The sequence below is a fragment of the Narcine bancroftii genome, chromosome 3 (genome assembly GCF_036971445.1).
Source record: "Narcine bancroftii isolate sNarBan1 chromosome 3, sNarBan1.hap1, whole genome shotgun sequence".
Taxonomy (NCBI): Eukaryota; Metazoa; Chordata; class Chondrichthyes; order Torpediniformes; family Narcinidae; genus Narcine; species Narcine bancroftii.
In genome coordinates, this window is record NC_091471.1 from 13461525 (window position 1) to 13475910 (window position 14386).

General features: G+C 41.5%; 1 long non-coding RNA gene across 1 annotated transcript in view; it reads left to right on the forward strand.

The window, feature by feature from the left end:
* The window catches only part of LOC138756052 (uncharacterized), a 66322-nt gene that overhangs the window by 14468 nt on the left and 37468 nt on the right, over positions 1–14386 (forward strand). The window lies entirely within an intron of this gene.

Sequence of the window (14386 nt, forward strand, 5' to 3'; positions counted from 1 at the left end):
GGACTGAGCGGTTGGTACTGAAAAGAGATTGGAAGTGTTCTGACCATCGGTTGAGGATGGAGATCTTGTCGCTGAGGAGGACTTTGCCGTCTGAGCTGCGCAGCGGGCTTTGGACTTGGGGTGAGGGGCCGTACACAGCCTTTAGAGCCTCGTAGAAACCCCTGAAGTCGCCAATGTCCGCGCTGAGCTGTGTTCGTTTGGCGAGGCTAGTCCACCACTCATTTTGGATCTCCCGGAGTTTGCGCTGAAGATGGCTGCATGCGCGACGGAAGGCTTGTTTCTTCTCTGGACAGGACGGCTTTGTAAGGTGAGCCTGGTGGGCAGCTCGCTTCTTTGCCAGCAGCTCCTGGATTTCCTGGCTGTTTTCGTCAAACCAGTCCTTGTTTTTCCTGGAGGAGAAGCCCAGTACCTCTTCAGTGGATTGCAGTATGGTAGTCTTCAACTGATCCCAGAGGGTTTCAGGGGACGGGTCCGTGAGGCGGGTTGCAACGTCGAGCTTTGCTTTGAGGTTTGCCTGGAAGTTTCCTCTCGCTTCGTCTGACTGCAGTTTTCCAACATTGAACCTCTTTCTGGGGGCTTTATTGTTCCTGGGCTTTGGCTTGAAGTGAAGGTTGAGCTTGCAGCGAACCAGTCGGTGGTCAGTGTGGCATTCCGCGCTAGGCATGACCCTGGTGTGGAGCACATCTTGTTTGTCACTTTCTCGCACCAGGATGTAGTCCAGGAGGTGCCAGTGTTTGGATCGGGGATGCATCCAGGTGGTCTTAAGGCTGTCCCTCTGCTGAAAAAGGGTGTTTGTAATGACAAGCCGCTGTTCTGCGCAGAGCTCCAACAGGAGGCGCCCATTGTCGTTGCACTTGCCGACGCCATGCTTGCCCAGGATTCCTGGCCAGGTTTCTGAGTCTTTGCCGACACGAGCGTTGAAGTCGCCCAGGATGACAACCTTGTCGGCTGTAGGGGTACGTTGGATGAGGTTGCGCAGGTCGGTGTAGAACTTGTTCTTTTCTGCTGGTTCCGCCTGGAGGGTTGGAGCATAGACACTGATGAGGGTGATGTGACGCTTGTTTTGAAGTGGGAGTCGCATGGACATGATTCGGTCCGAGAGGCCTGTCGGAAGGTTTTCGAGTTTGGAGGCAATGAAGCTCTTGACCATGAAGCCTACACCAGATAGGCGTCGTTCATCCGAAGGCTTGCCAGACCAGTAGAGTGTGTAGCCCGCGCCGCGTTCTTGGAAGCTGCCTACATCTGCCAGGCGGACTTCACTGAGAGCGGCTATGTCGATGTCAAGTCTGAGGAGTTCATGTGCAATGAGGGCAGACCGACGTTCAGGTCGATGGCTGTCAGTCTTATCTAGCATGGTTCTGATGTTCCAGCATGCTAGCTTGAGTTTGTGAGCATCTTTTGAGGGGGAGGACGTGGAAGGGGAGGACGTGGAGGGGGAGGACGTGGAGGGGGAGGACGTGGAGGGGGAGGACGTGGACCTGTCCTCGGGCCTGCGCAAAGGAGCTTTTAGGTGGAGTGCAGTGCGCGCAGTACTGGCCCCACCCTTTACACCCATGGTTCGTGTGCCGTGGCCAAGCAAGCTGGGACGTGGCAGCGAGGTCCTTGGGTCGTAGGTTTTATATCGGAGTGGCCTTCTCCTATGCAGGTTTCTTACCCGGGCTGGAGGAGCTGCCTCCCCTCCTAGGTCGGTCCATACTGCCCGGACCGGGGCCTCCGTCTGCCTCACTCGACCGAGGCCGGGGCCGCCGTCTCCCCCTTGCTCCTGCCCGTATCGGGGCCGCCGCCGTCTACCCTTCGCCCGGACCGGGGCCGGGGCCGCCGCTGCTCTCCCTGTGCCCGGACTGGGGCCGCCGCCTCCCCCTTGCTCCTGCCCGGATCGGGGCCGCCGCCGTCTACCCTTCGCCCGGACCGGGGCCGGGGCTTTAAAGTTTATATATTCATGCAGGTGACATTTGTTCAGTGTAAGGACAGCACAGTATTTTTGTCTTTTGTCTTTTAAACTATTTATTCATAATGAAGGTGTATTAGTTAGGCATTATATGTGTAAGTTCCAAGCAACCAGAAAATACACTTATCCGGCATCTACTGATCCCCATAGGTTCCTGTTACCATGGGTTTTACTGTACCTGATGTCTGTAGTACTGCCTGTCAGGTCTCAGCAATGTAAGAATTCCATATAAGGAATAGGTCGATTTAAGTATTCAGTCTTGCATAAATATCTTCTTTCTGAAATTGACCCAGAGACGTTAAAGGTTTAGATTTAAGAAGTAAGAGATGATTCGGTGTAAGCGCCTCGATGTCATTTGAATCAACAGAAACTTTAGTTTTTGGACGACTATTTAAAATAGCTCCAATCTCACACAAAACTGTCTGAAGGTGGTCATCATTCAGCATTTGATTATTCAAAACAGAATTAAGAATTTTCTTGATTGATCTAATCATTCTTTCCCACAAACCACCATGATGTGATCCTATAGGCGGGTTAAATATCCAACTAATTCCCGTTTGATGTAATGTATCATGAATTTGATGTTGATTCCAATTTTGAATTGCTTTACGTAACTCTAGTTGAGCTCCTGTAAAATTAGATCCAATATCAGAACGTAACTCCTTCACCTGACCATGCCTGGCGATAAAACATCCTGAAATTTAAAAGCAAAATATTGTTCACTGTGTTCCGATGGGGAAAACCGTGGGTGCAGGAACTTTGGCACATTGACCAGTTGTGACCAGTCTCACGGTTTCCAGTCTGTAGTGCCCCGTGTTAGCAACAAGGAGGACCTCCACACTGTGACAGGTCTGCTGAGCGTTCTGTCGTGATGGAAGTGTGCAAATAACCTGTGAAGTACTACGAACTTCCCCGTTGTGTGATTTTCAAGTCAAGAGTTTCAAAGGCCATAGAATGAGAATGAGCTTATCGTCATGTACCTAAGAACAATATAATGCGATGGCAGAATGAGTTGAAAGCTATTGTTATGGAAAAAATTTACGTGACAATTTTCTTTTGTTAATAAGTGGTTACCATATTTGGAATATAGGCATTTAGATATATTTTGATTTATTATATATTTTTTAGTTTCTTTTTATATATTTTTAGCTCTCTTTAAGTGAGTTGGCTGATGAGGTGGGATGGAGGTGGGGTTTTATTTTTTTTTAGTTGTTTTTTTAAATTATTATATTTTTTTTATGTATATTCATAAAATTTTCTTCATGGAATGTACTTTGTACTACTATTAATGATTCTTTAAATAAATAAAGTTTTAAAACACTAACCGTGCTGGCCTAAGTGGGCTTATTAATATTGCTAAATTCTGAGTTAAGCCAATTTTGAACTGCACACCACCTTTTTTTTGAAAATGTACCAAGACGTTTCTTGATAATGACATCTAGACCCACACAGACAAGGAGAGAACATACAAACTCCTTACAGAAAACGCAGGATTCGAACCCCAGTCCCAATTACTGGGACATTTCTCTTTGGAGCATAGAAGGATGAGAGGAGACTTAATAGAGGTTAATGAGAGGGCAGGGCAGGAATAGGAAACACTGGAGGTCATATGTACCTGCGGATTGACCTCTGATTCATTTCTGTACAGCAACCGTACAACGCTTTGATGCAACCAGCCAGGAAGCTCTCATAAAAATGGCATTGCTTCTGGAGCCTCTATAATAGCAGCACTGCCCTGGGAGAGTGGGGAGCAGAGACATAGTGCTGCTCTGCTGGGTCCTACCGCCCATTCATAATGATGATAGCTGCAAAAAGGCTTTAAATAGGCTGTTAAAGGAGCCTATGACATTTTGAAACATCCTACAACCACTGAACCGTGCATCTTGGCGCCTCACAGTTTGGCGGGCAGCAACCTCCTTTGAAGAAGACCGCAGAGCCCACCTCACTGACAAAAGGCAAAGGAGGAAAAACCCAACACCCAACCCCAACCAACCAATTTTCCCTTGCAACCGCTGCAATCGTGTCTGCCTGTCCCGCATCGGACTTGTCAGCCACAAACGAGCCTGCAGCTGACGTGGACTTTTTACCCCCTCCATAAATCTTCGTCCGCAAAGCCAAGCCAAAGAAGAAGACAACCACTGAAGTATGTGGCCAGGATGGCTGAACCTGTGCTTGGGAGCAGACCATGAAGGTTTGCAAACTATAGGGGAGCAACAAAGCAGTTCAGAGCACAAGAAAAGGGGGAACACCCTTGGTTGAGAAGGAGAAACATGGGAGATGATCCTGCAGGGAAGATAACCACAGCAGTGGACCAGTGAGGGGCTCAACTGCTGATGGATACACGCATATTGTGGGAGGCTGGCAACTTGTAACAGCACTGATTTACCCCAGTTTACAAGCAAATAAAAAACATGCTCACTTGTTCCTTTCAGCACATCGTGAGAACTTTTGTAATTTTCTGCAGACATAACGTTGCATTCTTCAACTCCCCAAGCCCCTTTGACCATCTCATTGGCTCACATGGGCGATCCTGACGCTCAAACTCGCCTTCTCCTGCATCTGAGATTCATCACCCATATACTGACGCTTAACGCACCCACTCCCGTGCTTTGCTTCATTTACATCATCACCGGCGACTGGCAACGCTCCCGATGCAGGTAAGGGCGTGACCACGACGTGGTCAAAGGACTCCCACAGGCTGTGGGCTGCGGGGAGTTTGTGGGAACTGGGATTTGAGAGGGTGCAGAGACCGAGAAGGGCTCCTGAAGATTTCTGATTGTACTGGAGATGTGGAGCACGAGCTTGGGTTGCTCTTGGATTGAATAGGAATCTGGGCAGCTACAGAGACAGCGGGAACACTGGAGACGAATCCATGGACTCTCAATGACTCTGAAGGGGTTCTCTTCCCTTCTCTTTCTCCTATTGTTAGGCACGTCAGACAATGCTCATGGGGACATTTTGTTGGCCTTTATGGCAGACAAAAGCTGGAGATTATCAAGTGCATTACATTTTTTGCATGATTACTTGACAATAATAGGAACCTTATGTTTGAATATAGGGAAAGTGAAGCTGCAGGTCCTGGGAATCCAAAATAAAAACAGAAACAGCTGAAAATTGGAAAAGTGGAAGTTGGGAAGAGGATATGATGAATTTTTATTTAGTTACAGACATAGACATGCAGCGCGATAACAGGACCTCTCGGCCCATGAGCCCGTGCTGCCAATTGACCTCCAACCTCCATGTGCTTTGAACAGTGGGAGGAAACCGGAGCCCCCAGAGGGAGCCCACGCAGACATGGGGAGAATGTCACTTACAGATGGCGCTGGATTCGAATCCAGGTCACTGGCGCTGTGAGAGCATTACCCAAACCACCCTGCTGTCCTTTCAAACCATTTGAATCCAAGGGAAGAAGAGGTCACAGGGAAAAGCTGAATGGCAAAAGTGGATTTAAAACATTTCAAAAGTAAACGTTATTCATAATAAAATGTGCACGCCAAAGGAAAAAAAAAATCAGAGCCCAAAGCGTTTTTATATTTCAAAATCTTTGCAACCATCTCAGCAGGAAACAGCCAATTCCGAGGGGAATTAGAGGCAGAATCCGATACTCGCCAGCTACGGCAGGGATTGCCAGTTATCACATCCTACAAGGCGAGGCTGAAAAGACCAGAGATGGCTGTAGTGCCTCACTGCCCAATAGGCTGAACATTTTCTAGGTTCGCTTTGAATGGGAGAACTCAACGGTACGAATGAGAATCACTGCAGAACCTGACGGCCCTGTGATATCTGTTTCTGAGACCAACATCAGAACATCTTTCAAGAGGATGACCCCTCGCAAGGAGTCAGGCCCTGACAGCGATCTTGGCAGGGTACTGAAATTCTATGCCAACCGACTAACTGGAGCGTGGGCGCACATCTTCACTCTCTCATTGCTGCAGTTCCCACCTGCTTTAAAAGGGCATCAATCATCCTGGTGCCCAAGAAGAGGGGAGAGAGCAGCTTCAATGACCATTGCCCAGTAGCGCACACTTCGACAGTGATGAAATGCTTTGAGAGGTTGGACAGGGCCAGAATTAACATATATCTAAGTAAAGAACTGGATACACTGAAATTCGTACTCCCATCACATTCGCTCCACAGCAGATGCAATCTCGCTAGCTCTCCACTCAGCTCTGGATCACCTGGACAGCAGCAACGTGTACATCAACGTACTCTTCAGCTACAGCTCAGCTCTCTGCACTGCCGTATCCTCAGTGCTGGTCAATAAGTTCTAAACCCTGGGCCTCTACCACCACTGTACTCACTCTACACCCATGACTGTGAGGCTATAAACAATTTGAATGCGATCTTCAAATTCGCCAATCACACCACGATTGTCGGCAGGATCACAGATAGCAATGAAGAAGCGTTCAGGAGTGAGAGAGATCAGTTAGTTGAGTGGTGTCACAAAAACAACCTTGCACTCAATGTTAGCAAAACTAAGGAAATGATTAAAACTGGAATTTAATGCAGATAAGTGTGAGGTGCTGCATTTTGGAAGGACAAACCAAGGTAAGACATGTACAGTAAATGGTAGGGCACTGAGGAGTACGGAGGATCAAAGGGATCTAGGAATATAGATACATAATTCGTTGAAAGTGGTGTCATATGTAAAGAGAGCTTTTGGCATCTTGGCCTCCATAAATCACAGTATTGAATACATGAGTTGGGATGTTATGGTGAGGTGTAAGACCTTGGTGATGCAAAATTTGGAGTATTGTGTGCAGATCCGGATATCAGTAAAATTGAAAGAGTGCATAGAAGATTTACTAGAATGTGACCAGGTCTTCAGGAGTTGAAGTACAGGGAAAGATTAAACAGGTTAGAACTTTATTCCTTCATGTGTAGAAGAATGAAGGGAGATTTGATAGATGTTGACAAAATTATGAGGGGTATAGACAGCGTAAATGTGAGTCGGCTGTTTACACTTAAATTAGGAGAGATAAATACGAGAGGTCATGGCTTTAAGGTGAAAGGGGAAAGGTTTAGGGGGAACATTGGGGGGATCTTCTTCACTCAGAGAGTGGTGGGAGTGTGGAACGAGCTGCCACCTGATGTGGTAAATATAGGCTAAGAATAAATTGGACAGATACATGGATGAGGGAGGTTTGGAGGGTTATGGAATGTTATTTCTCCCTTTCAAACCATTGGATTCAAAAGGGTTGAAAGGGTGGCAGAGATTTCGTTGAGGTTAGTGTAAAGCTGTTACAATGTTAGCTTCCCAGGTTTGAATGGGATTAGCGCAATAATGGTCTGCACAGATTAGAGGGAGGAGTGGCCTGTTACCTGTATTATGGATTGTTCACTTCAGGAGGGGGAAATCAAGAGAACACGAACCTGCCCTCATCGAGGGTCAGCAGTGGAAAGAGTTAAGAACTTCACAATTCTGGGTGTTGACATCTCTGAAGATCTGCCCTGGGATCTCCATGTTTTTTTTAAATTTTTTTATTTTTCACACTATAAACCATATTGACCAAAATACATACAGACATTTTTCTTCTTAAATATATACAGTGTCATTTTCTCCCCCTTTTCCCCCCTCCCTTCCCTCCCTCCCTCACTCCCTTCCCCATTTATTTAAAGTTCAATCTATAAGATACATTAAACCCATTAAACAATGTTGTCACTTAACAAAAATAAACAAAAAATTTTACTGAGTCAGTTCATTTCGTTGTCTTCTCCTTCTGTCATTTTAGGTGGTGGAGGTCCGTGGTAGGATTTCTCTATTGTATTTCATGTATGGCTCCCATATTTGTTTGAATATTGTAATGTTATTTCTTAAATTATATGTTATTTTTTATAATGGAATACATTTATTCATTTCTATGTACCATTGTTGTATTCTCAAGTTGTCTTCTAATTTCCAGGTTGACATAATACATTTTTTTGCTACAGCTAAGGCTATCATAAGAAATCTTTTTTGTGCTCCATCCAAATCGAGTCCAAGTTCTTTGCTTCTTATATAACTTAGAAGAAAGATCTCTGGGTTTTTTGGTATATTGCTTTTTGTGATTTTATTTAATATCTGGTTTAGATCTTCCCAAAATTTTTTCAATTTCTCACATGTCCATATTGCATGTATTGTTGTTCCCGTTTCTTTTTTTACAGTGAAAACATCTGTCTGACACTGTTGGGTCCCATTTATTTAACTTTTGAGGTGTAATATATAGCCTGTTTATCCAGTTATATTGTATCATGCGTAACCTCGTATTTATTGTATTTCTCATAGTTCCGGAGCATAGCTTCTCCCATGTTTCATTCTTTATCTTTATGTTTAGATCTTGTTCCCATATTTGTTTAGGTTTACAGTTTGTTTCCTCGTTCTCCTTTTCTTGCAGTTTGATGTACATGTTGGTTATAAATTTTTTAATTATCATTGTGTCTGTAATCACATATTCAAAATTGCTTCCTTCTGGTAACCTCAGACTGTTTCCCAATTTGTGCTTCAAGAGGGTTTTCAGTTGGTGGTATGCAAACATTGTACCGTGAGTTATATTATATTTGTCTTTCATTTGTTCAAAGGATAATAATTTATTTCCTGAAAAACAATTTTCTATTCTTTTGATCCCTTTTTTCTCCCATTCTCTAAAGGAAAGGTTATCTATTGTAAAAGGGATTAGCTGATTTTGCATCAATATTAGTTTTGGTAGTTGGTAATTTGTTTTATTCCTTTCTACATGAATCTTCTTCCAAATGTTGAGCAGATGACGCAATACCGGTGAATTCCTACGTTGCACCAATTTTTCATCCCATTTATATAGTATATGTTCAGGTATCTTCTCCCCTATTTTATCTAGTTCTAATCTGGTCCAATCTGGTTTTTCCCTTGTTTGATAAAAATCTGATAGGTATCTTAATTGTGCGGCTCTATAATAATTTTTAAAGTTTGGTAGTTGTAAGCCTCCTTGTTTATACCATTCTGTTAATTTATCTAATGCTATCCTCGGTTTCCCCCCTTTCCATAAGAACTTCCTTATTATTTTCTTTAACTCCTTGAAGAATTTCTCTGTTAGGCGTATTGGTAATGACTGAAATAGGTATTGTATCCTTGGGAAAATGTTCATTTTAATACAGTTTATCCTTCCTATCAGTGTTAGTGGTAAGTCTTTCCAATGCTCTAAGTCGTCTTGTAATTTTTTCATTAATGGATGGTAATTGAGTTTATATAGATGGCCGAGGTTTTTATTTAGTCGTATACCTAGGTATCGCATTGCTTGCGTTTGCCATCTAAATGGCGATTCTTTCTTAAACTTTGTGAAATCCGCATTATTCATTGGCATTGCTTCACTTTTATTTGTGTTGATCTTGTACCCCGATACTTCTCCACATTCCTTCAATTTCTTATGTAATTCTTTTATTGATATTTCTGGTTCTGTTAAGTATATTATAACGTCATCTGCAAACAGACCGATTTTATATTCCTTCTCTTTTATTTTTATCCCTTTTATTTTATTTTCTGTTCTTATCAGTTCTGCTAGTGGTTCTATAGCTAACGCGAACAGTGAGGGAGATAGTGGACATCCCTGCCTAGTTGATCTGCTTAAGTTAAATTGTTTTGATATATATATCCATTTACTGTCACTTTCGCCAATGGCCCCTTATATAATGCTTTAATCCAATTAATATATTTCTCTGGTAGGCTGAATTTTTGTAGTACTTTGAATAAATAATTCCATTCTACTCTGTCAAAGGCCTTCTCTTCGTCTAAAGCAACCGCTACTGTTGGAGTTTTATTTCCTTCTACTGCATGAATTAAATTAATAAATTTACAGATATTGTCTTTTTTGGTCTAGATTTTTTGGTCTAGATTTACTATTTTTGGTACTTAGTCGGCCAATTTGTTTGCTAATAGTTTAGCTATTATCTTATAATCTGTGTTAAGTAAAGATATTGGTCTATATGACGCTGGTGCGAGTGGATCTTTCCCTGTCTTTGGTATTACTGTAATTATTGCTGTTTTTCATGAATCTGGTAAGCTTTGTGTTTTATCAATCTGGTTGATTACTTCCAGAAGGGGAGGAATTAATAAGTTTTTAAATGTTTTATAGAATTCTATTGAGAATTCATCCTCTCCTGGTGTTTTATTGTTCAGTAGTTTTTTTAATATCTCCTGTAATTCTTCTATTTCAAATGGTTTTATTAATTTATTTTGCTCCTCTGTTTGTAATTTCAGTAGTTCAATTTTAGTTAGAAATTCATCTATTTTGTCTTCTTTCCCTTTGTTTTCAGTTTGATATAGTTGTTCGTAGAATTCCCTGAAGTTTTCATTGATCTCCGTTGGATTATATGTAATTTGTTTGTCCTTTTTCCTTGATGCCAATACCATTCTCTTAGTTTGTTCTGTCTTAAGCTGCCACGCTAGAATTTTGTGCGTTTTTTCTCCTAGTTCATAATATTTCTGTTTTGTCTTCATTATGTTCTTCTCCACCTTATATGTTTGTAGTGTTTAATATTTTATTTTTTTATCTGCCAATTCTCTTCTTTTAGTTGTGTCTTCCTTCATTGCTAATTCTTTTTCTATATTTGCTATTTCCCTTTCCAACTGCTCTGTTTCCTGATTATAGTCCTTCTTCATCTTGGTTACATAACTTATTATTTGCCCTCTAATGAATGCTTTCATTGTGTCCCATAGTATAAACTTATCTTTCGCTGATTCCATATTTACTTCAAAATACATTTTAATTTGTCGTTCAATGAATTCTCTAAAATCCTGTCTTTTAAGTAGCATGGAGTTTAATCTCCATCTATACAATCTTGGTGGGATGTCCTCTAGCTCTATTGCCATTAACAGGGGTGAATGGTCCGATAATATTCTAGCTTTATATTCCGTTTTCCTAACTCTCCCTTGAATGTTGGCTGATAACAGGAATAGGTCTATCCTTGAGTATGTTTTATGTCTACCCGAATAATATGAATATTCCTTTTCCTTTGGGTGTTGTTTCTTCCATATATCCAAAAGTTGCATTCCTTGCATCGATTTAATTATAAATTTGATTACTTTGTTCTTTCTGTTAGTTTTTTTTCCAGTTTTATCCATGTTTGAGGTTAAAATCCCCTCCTATTAGTATGTTCCCTTGCGTATCTGCTATCTTCAAAAAGATATCTTGCATAAATTTTTGATCTTCTTCATTAGATGTGTATACATTGAGTAAATTCCAAAATTCTGAATATATCTGACATTTTATCATTACATACCTCCCTGCTGGATCTATTATTTCCTCTTCTATTTTGATTGGTACATTTTTATTGATTAATATAGCTACTCCTCTGGCTTTTGAATTATATGATGCTGCCATTACTTGTCCTATCCAATCTCTCTTTAATTTCTTGTGTTCCACTTCAGTTAGATGTGTTTCTTGCACGAATGCTATATCAATTTTTTCTTTTTCAGTAAATTTAACAGCTTCTTCCTTTTGATTTGGTTATGTATTTCATTAATATTTAAAGTCATATAGTTCCACATGGCTATGTCATACTTTGTTTACCTTTCCTTTCCGTTTCCTCATCACCACCTTCCCTTCTTATCCAGTTCTGTTTTCTTTTTTTGAACACATTGTAAGACAACACTTCTAAAACATAAAATATTTCCACTATTCTCATATCTAAAATTCCTTTAACCCCAATAGTCCCTCCCCTCTCTGAGTTGCCCTTTGTCCCTTGTTGGGCAACCACATCTCCCCTCTCCATTTGGATTTGTGAATCCGCTCGCAAGCGTCAACTAATTTCGCAGTGACTGTTATTCTTCCCCACCCAGCACCCCCCACCAGAAAAGATTTTAATCTTCATATATAACAAAGGTCACTCTCTTAATTCCCTCCTTACTTCCTTTCTTCCCTTTCTTTCCCTTCTTAGTTCTTACCTATACTCTATTTTTTATATATACACACACACACACACATATATATATATATATATACATACACACACATACATATATATATATGTACCTACATACACACATACATATAGTTTGTTGTCATTTTTGTTCTTGTTACATCTCTTCATCTCTCTGTCTGTTTTGTAGGTGTTCTGCAAATTTTCATGCTTCTTCCGGATCCGAGAACAGTTTGCTTTTTTGCCCCAGGGTAACTATTTTAAGTACCGCTGGATATTTTAACATAAATTTATAACCTTTTTTCCATAGGGTCGTTTTTGCTGCATTGAACTCCTTCCTCTTCTTCAGGAGTTCAAAACTTATATCTGGATAGAAAAAAATTTTTTGACCTTTGTATTCCAGTGGTTTTTTGTCTTCTCTTATTTTTTTCATTGCCTTCTCCAATATATTTTCTCTTGTCGTATATCTTAGGAATTTTACTAGAATGGATCTTAGTTTTTGTTGTGGTTGTGGTTTCGGGTCTAATGTTCTGTGTGCCCTTTCTATTTCCATTCCTTCCTGTAATTCTGGTCTTCCTAGGACCCAGGGTATCCATTCTTTTAAAAATTCTTTCATATTCTTGCCTTCTTCATCTTCCTTAAGGCCCTCTATCTTTATATTGTTTCTCCTATTATAGTTTTCCATTATATCTATCTCTGAGCTAACAGCTCCTGTGTCTCTTTAACTTTTTTTTATCAGATTCTTCTAATTTCTTTTTTAAGTCATCTACTTCCATTTCCACGGCTGTTTCTCGTTCTTCCACCTTGTCTACTTTTTTTCCTATTTCTGTCATGACCATCTTAATCTATTCACTTTTTGTTCTGTACTTTTTATTCTTCTTTTTATTTCACTGAATTTTTGTGTCTGCCATTCTTTTAATGTTTCCATATATTTAAAAAAATATATATCCATGTACTTGCCCTTCCCTTCATCTTCCATTTCTCTGTGTTCTTCCTCCTCCTCTTCTGAGTTCACTCCAGGGTCTGTGTCCTTTACCTCTGTCTCTTTTGGTTTTCTTGTTGGGTTGTTTGTTTTGTTTTGTGGGGTATTTTTGGTCTTTGATTTCTTATTTTTACTCTTCTTTCTTGTTCTCGTTATTTTCTATGCTTTCCTCTTGCTGTTGTGTTGTAGTTGTCTGTTTCAGCTGTGGAGATTTACTCCTCAGCTGGTCCCCCCTCCCGTCAGTGTTATTTTTGTCTTGCCCATTGCGCACTTTTGTTTGGCTCCGTGAGCCATTTTTGTAGTCCCGAGTTCGGGGTTTCCACTGACCTCAGGGAGCGGGCTTCTCTCTCCACAGCGGGCCTCCTCGTACCGGTAAGGCCTTCACCTTCTTCTTCCGACGTCTTTACTTCTTCTTTTCTTCCCGTTGTTTTTGGTTTTTCTTTCTTCGCTGCCATTTTCTCCACACTTTCACTTTCAATTTGTTATGGTTTTTATGTTTGTGCCTTTGCTTTTTCTCTATCTTTTTTTAACTTTTCTGGAGAGGGCTGGAGTTCCCCTACCGGCCACTACTCCATCACGTGACTCCTCCTGGGATCTCCATGTTGATGCAATCATGAAGAAGGCTCACCAGCGAGGAATTTGAAGAGATTTGGTTTGTCACCAAAGATTCTTGCAAATCTTTGCAAGTGTACTATGAGAGGCTGGTTGCAACACTGTCTGGCAACACAGTTGATGATTTTCAAGCAGCTCTTGATTTCTGTCTCTGTTGCCGTGACTGCAAATGAGGTTTTGGTGAGTTTCTTTACCTCCTCTGAACTCCCTCCAATCTCAGAACATCCTTTCTTCAATGAGGAGTCCAAAATTGTTTGTATATACTCCAAGTGAGGTCTCACTAGTGCCTTATAAAGCTGCAACAGCGCATCCCTGCTCTTATATTCTATTCCTCTTGAAATGAATGCCAGCATTGCATTTGCTTTCTTCACCACCGACTCAACCTGCAAGTTTATCTTGTCTGGGACGGGGAAGAAGGAAGATTCCCTCTGCACGTTTAAACTCTCTTTGGATGCACTCTGAAGAGACATGATCTTGAGTCTCTCTGCAGAACTACTATCGGGAAAAGGTACAAGGAGCCTACGGGCGAACACTCAGTGGGACAAGGTTAGCTTCTTCTCCTCTGCCATTAGACTTTTGTGAGTGGACTCTTTTAAAACTTTCCTTTTGATACAATGCGCCAAGTCTCGTCCGAGTAAATGTTCTGTATTCTGATGAATGACCTCATCTTTTCAGTGTCCTGAAGGTTTCATAGGTTAAGTTAATAAAACCCATGAGAGTTCTCAGTGCATCCCAAGTCAAGATTGGGGGAATAACCAGTACCTCAGAAAGTTTACCTCTCTGATGAAATGACTGTCCCAATGAATCATTCAGAGACTGTGAAATCATCGTGTCCTTTGAAAAGTATTTGAGAAAGTGATCACGTGAAAGGACGATGTCCATCGACCTGAAAGCTGTTTATCACCAGCTGCCAATCTGTTCCAAGGACTGTCCATATACAGTATTTGAGGCTAACGGTCATCTCTATCAATTCG